This window comes from Chiloscyllium plagiosum, chromosome 4 (genome assembly GCF_004010195.1).
Source record: "Chiloscyllium plagiosum isolate BGI_BamShark_2017 chromosome 4, ASM401019v2, whole genome shotgun sequence".
In the NCBI taxonomy this organism is placed as follows: domain Eukaryota; kingdom Metazoa; phylum Chordata; class Chondrichthyes; order Orectolobiformes; family Hemiscylliidae; genus Chiloscyllium; species Chiloscyllium plagiosum.
Window position 1 is genome coordinate 88085955 of NC_057713.1, and position 6625 is coordinate 88092579.

Consider the following 6625-nt stretch of genomic DNA (forward strand, 5'->3'; position numbering starts at 1 on the left):
ATGAAAAAAACTGGATGCAGAAGGTTAACTTTGTACAGTTAACTTTAATTTTTCTCTCCCCTTCCTTGAAGTCATGAATTTCCTTGTTGTAATAAGATTCCAAATACAGCAACTGTTTTGCCACATCTTTGGTTTGCCATCATTCACATATGACCTTTGAGAACTTAAGGCAATGCATTGCCAAAATCTCCATTCTGTCTCTCCTGCTACACCTGTGCTGTTCCAGCAGAGAGCACTGCAAACTATCAGTCGCAGGAATCCTATTCATTTTCCATTTCCGGTTCCCTAAACAATGAATAGTGTGGATAATTCTCACACAAATCTAGTTATCACATGGTTATTTTGAGATTTCCAGCAATGCATTATGGCTTCCAAATAACTCTGGAAACCAGAGACATAGTACCCTGCACCAGAAAAATTTCCATTTATAACATTAGCTAATGTAGTTGATTCTACAGATGTTCTCCAGGTCAGCCATTGTTTTTCAAAGTCATTTACCAAAATTCTGGTAGATGTTCAGGGATAAAAATTCACCATAATAATGGGTAGTACTCCCTTGGTCTTCTTTGAATGGTGTCAGGAATCTTTTACATTAGGCAACATAGGTTAATATCTCAGCTGACTTTTAGGTCCTTCCCCAGTATTCTACTGGAGTGTCAACTTTGAGATTTGTGTTTAAGTCATATTTGATCCAATAGCAGATTTGACTGTGGCTCTTTGACTCAATCACTGCATTAGTATCCAATCTCTAGGTTTCATGTTGTAAGTAATATCAAATAAAGATTTCCCATGAAGCTCACATCTTCATGAAAAGTTCTTGCTAACATCTGCAATATCTTCAGCTTCTGGACAACATTCAAATTTGGCAGAGATTAGAATGGCTGAAGTGTACACAGACTCCTGAGGTTATCCCAACCACTAGAATGACAGGTGACCTGGGAAGGTTGATCCACTGGTTCTCAAAGTTAGGTGGAGGACCTGCTGTTGTTTTTGAGAGACTGAAATATGTTGTTAGTTAATGTTACAGCCTTCACTGACTTTTCATTATTTTTATCTTATAATTTTATCAATTTTGGTTTGGAGCTGTGAACTGGGAACTGTGACTTAAAGATGACTTTTGGACTATGATTAACAGCTTATGTCAAAACAAAAGACCAAATAAGCACTTGTTTATTCATGAGGCCAGGTCTTGAAGTTAATTGCAGAATTGCAGATCAAAGGTTCTGCACATGCCTCATCATCAGGGAAGCGTATTGTTTAAACAGACAGCAGAAGTCGGTTGTTAATGAAGTCAGTACTTGGGAAGTCTGGAAAAGACCTTATGCTGAAGTAGATAGCAGATGTTGAATTGTAACTGGGAGCTGGTGGAGGAGACAGTCAATCTATCAGGGAGTGGCCAGTATTTTAACTGAGTTTTGGGCTGTGTTTTCTGAAAAAAATGTCTGACTGTTTATGCTACAGTGTGAATAGTATGAATTCACACTGTATGATGCTACAGTATGAATTATCTGAGTGAATTGTAAAAGTGACCATGATGAGCATTTTCAGAAACTCAACCAAAATACATCATCTATGCTACAGAACAACACATAGTGAAAACTACTTCAGTAATCTGGCCAGTTTCGTTATTTTCCTTTACTTATCTGTTAACTGTGTTTGTCTATCTTTTGCATGAATGGGAGTGAAATCAAATGGCTTTAGTTTTAAAAATATTGATTAATTATTACTTTATTGTTTAATTTTGCTCTGATAAGGTTATTGTGTTGTAATAAATTATATAAACTGGCGTCTGGAATTAATTATTCACAGAATCTGGGATTGGTTATTCAAAAGTCTGTTTCAGCATCATTGGGTTTAACATTTGGGGTCTCTTAATTTTACTGTGTTGTGAATACAGAGGTAGAAAGATTGATTTAGTTTAGTTGTCTGTCTCCTTGTCATAACACTAAGTGTAAAAGGATATTCCATCACATCATGCAGGCAATGAGCAGCAGAATTGTTGTCTCTGAATCCTCACCATTGTTCTCCAGGGGATCACTTACAACTCTCTGCTTTTTCTCCTTACAGGAAAGCACAGTGCAAAATTACAGGGTGAGGCAGAGCACAGGGGCTAGTCCTCCAGTGACAGACACCATGACAACTACTGACAATGTTTACCCAAATCTACTGCACTGGGTAGGAGATCTTTTTCCAGGAGATTACAGAAATCAGCAATGACCTTTGTGAAAGCCTGAGCCCCCTGGTTACATAAACTGCTTCTATTTAATTGCTCACGCACGTTGAAAGAGCCAGTCTCCCTGCCAGAATACGTTGTTGTAGGATTCTTACTTCCTCCCGGCTGGGTGTCTGTGATCAGCCCCTTTGCCTCATGAATAGTATGCGGTGAGGAGAAAGCACCCTACATTGGTTGCTCTGGGCAGAAACGTGCAGGCCAATATGGATGAAATCAAGACAGGGTGAACTTATATTTAACAAGTTGTAAATAACCTGTCAAGTCAAAACACCACACTTTCAGAAGTGATTTGGTCAAATATAGCTTTAGCTCTTCAACATTACTGCTTGATGGCTTCCAACTTGATAGTTTCATGGAAGAAGAACTCTACTTTTCCCTCACCTTGCTGACCCTGTGAGTTCCCTTTTGAACAGAAATTATCAAGAGGTAAGAGGTGCTCTGGCTGTTTCCTTGATTAAGTAGAGTAAGGAGACTGGTTAATGCCCCTTGTTAACTATTCCATGCCATCCTAAGTCAGACAATGGCAGCCATGACCAATATGTATTGAGGCCTCCTAGAACAAAGATGCAAGATTCCTCTGAAAGCAGCTATCTCTGAGGCATCTCTATGCATACCATTGCGAGAATGTGTTCCAACCAGGTACCTCTAGCCGTTTTTAAGTCCTCCACCAAAGGCATCACGGCCCTTTGGTGACACTATACCCAGTTCTGGAACATAGGCCTCCATTGGCACCAGCTCATTTGTTTTGGGCACCCTCAGAGGTCTCAACCTCTCAAGTTAGTAGAGTATCATTCTCCTTGAGATATCCATGTTTAATCCTGTTAAATATACAGTTGACTTTGGTTATAGATTTGGTTATAGACTCTAACATGCCATTGCAGTTAACACCTGGTAGTGCCATACCTAACCTTATAATGGAGGAGCATTGTTTCTTAATGTCAACACAGAGACATGAGGGGTTGAAATGGAACAGGTGTTTATTATACTCTGAATAAACATCAGAGTATTCAGATGTTTATACTCTGAAATATATATTTCAGTGAGGAAGTGAGGGTAATGTGCCTTTGCAAAGAAGGCCTGGAAAGAGATTCTGTGGTTTTTGTAAAGGTTCTGTGATACAGAACTCTGTGCTTTAAAGGCTATTCCCAGGTACACACACCCAGTTAAACATCAACTGTGGCTAGAGGACAATCAACCGAGTGAGAGATGCACTTTGGTCTGTCAGAAACTTGCTTGTCTTTCAGTGAAAGACATATGGCCAAGTGTTGCAGATGAGTACAAATCAAGATCCAGAGCTGGATACTGAGGGACACTCTAAAATTTTGTGCAGCTATCTTAAAGAGACAAAGGGAAAGTTTGCTATTTAAACCCTTTCAGTCATTATATACTGAGGTGATGGAAAATATATAGAATCTTTTAAGCTGTATGCCTGACATTGAACATTTATTGTGGTTATTAAAACATTGCACTGTTAGTGAAGCACCTCAGAAAGGAACATGCTTTGCACATTCTCTGCAAACAAAAGGAATTTCTTCAAGTCTTGAACAATTTTTGTATTACCTGAGAGCTTTGGGAGTATTTATTCTCCATTGTTTTCTCCAGAGTTCACTTGCTAAACCAACTGACACCTTTTTCTCCTGTAGCATCTGTGGAGAGAAATCAGAGCCCAGTGACCTTTCTTCAGAGCCCAAAATATTCACTCTGTTTTCTCTACACAGATGCTGTCAGACCTGTTAAACTTTTCCAGTAATTTCTATTTTTGTCTCTGATTTAAAGCATCCACTGTTCTTTCAGTATAAATTACTGTGATTGTTTGAAATTGGCATTCTTGCACTGGTTCTGATTATATACTGAAAAGCTTTGGCAGCATGTCTCTAGCAATATTCAAGTTCTGTACTATCAATATACTGTTTAAAAATATTTAACAAGGCAGACATTGTTTCCTGCACAATTCCAGATAATGCACGAGGGCAGAAGCAGCTTTGGTTTTCTGATACTTAATTTTGTAAAAAAGTGTAATTTATCACACTACATGTAAATCAGAAGGAATGTGACATCAGTTCCTTTTTCAGATGCATATGATATATATCTGTCGCCCACTAAATAAGACATAACTCACTGTTAGTGCAACTCTTCTCTGAAATCTCATGTGATATTTCTAATAATTGAATGTGGTCATTGCAGATAACAACTGTGAATCTTAATATAGCATTTTATAAAGTGCAATATCCAACACAATAATACCAAGAGTAAAGCAATGTTCCTCAAAATGCTTCAACACTGCTGATGACTGTACAGAATTGTATGGCATCTTTTCAGAGTTTGCACTGTACACAAATAAAGTTTTATTTTTTGTAAACAAATAGGAGAAAACTGGGCAAGAAAGTACAACAACAAATATAAATGTATTGCATACATATATATTTATATACCTGTGTGTATACATCTGTATATATCTTTCATTTATTTTTATATTTGTGCCAATTACTGTGTATTTTAAAATGAGTTAATTTGATCAACTTTCAAATATTCTGACATAGATGTCAAAATGGAATACACACAAAAATCGGTTGCATTGTATGGGATTATCCCATGCTGTTCAATATAATGCAAGTAGTATGCAAACTTAATGCTAAATATAATGATTATGCTAAGCAATCCAATACTGAGTATGCTGATGAGTAGCTGCACACTTGAGCAAGTGACACAGTTTCCCAGACATACTTAAAGTTCTTCTGTATCATTTAAAGCCAATATGCACATCTTAAAGGGAAGATGCACCTGGAAGTGCGGTTGGAACTCCTTTAAAAGAGTTGAAAACCGAGACAAAGTTACACAAATGGAAGAACCAAGCAGACAATGTCCAGGTTCTCGGAAGACAGGCTGGAGAGTTTTGTATAGGAAGTGAACAGGATGAGAGAAGTTCTCTTCCCTCTCGGCCCAGAAGGCCCACCAGACAAGTACTGAGAAGGCAGTGAGAATGGATAACTGTGGTGGTCCATGACAGCAGTCTAGCCTCAAGAACCTGGGCATGGTGACAAATGACCACACTCAGGTAATCAAGGTTATTGAAAATATCGAATCGTGTCGTAAGGCTGTTGAGATGATATATACAGATGTCCAGAAGGCATATGATACAGTGCCACATGACAGAGTCATGAGAAAAGTTATAGGTCATGGTATAAAAGCAACAGTATCCATTGAGTGATAGGAAATAGAGAGTAATGGTCAATGGACATTTTTTTGGGCTGAAGGAAGGTTTCTAGTGGAGTTGCTTTTAGTGTAGTGGGCCCCTTGCTTTTCCTGATCTATATTAATGATCTGGATCTGGGTGTGCAGGAGACAATTTCAAAGTTTGCAGATGAGATGAAACATGGAAGAGCTGTAAATTGTGAACAGGGCAGTGTTGAAATCAAAAAGGACATTGCCAGGTTGGTGTCATTGGTGGATATGCGACAGATGAGATTCAGTGCAGAGTAGCATGAGGTGATACATAGTTGGAAGAACATTGAAAGACAATATAAAATAGGGGTACAATTCTAAATGGGGTGAGAAGCAGAAGGATCTTGGCATATATTTGCACCCAGATTACTGGATGTGGCAAGAGCAGAAGGTGGAGAGAGCAGTTAATAATGCATGCAGTGTCCTCGTCTTTATTAATGGACATGAAGCACAAGAGCAAGGAGTGGTCAGGTCTGTTCTGACCAAGGCTGGAGGAGTGCACTGTTGTTGTAGTTCCACTACTCTACAAGTCACGACATAAAATAAAAATACAATTACCAAGATGGCCAATTGATTACTTTTTCTAAATTACGTTTTAAATAAATAGATCTTCAAACCAGGCTTCTTGATAAACATTGCAATTGTAATCGTAATTTTTTTGAAAAAAAGTTTTCAATAAAGATGCAATAAGTTGTTAACTCCCAAGGTGAGTAATGTTGAAGTATGAATGCCTTTTCTTCTAAATATTCCCAAAATGCACATAGCTATACCAATACACTTCAAGAAAAGAACAAGAAAAAGCAAATATCTGCAGAAATTTGTTTCCTGAAAAACAAACATTTTTATTCAAGCTTTATTCTTGAAGACAAGAGTATAAAACGTAGGATGTTCTAAAGTCGATGGCTCTGATATTTTGTGCTAATTATAGTCATGTATGGTTGTATTGGAGTCTCTGCAGACACAACTTGCTCAGGAAATGTAAGATTGAGAAGTTCCCGCAACTACTGTTTTAAGAATAATAAAGAGATTTCATCTTGAATCCAAAAGGGGGTTCTTTTCAGGAACGGGTGCACTGAACCTTCCTCACAGGTTTCTTGTCCACCAGTTGAACCAGATAAAACAAGAACATCTTCAACTCATCGTTCAAACAGTGCAGCTGGGTCCACAGCA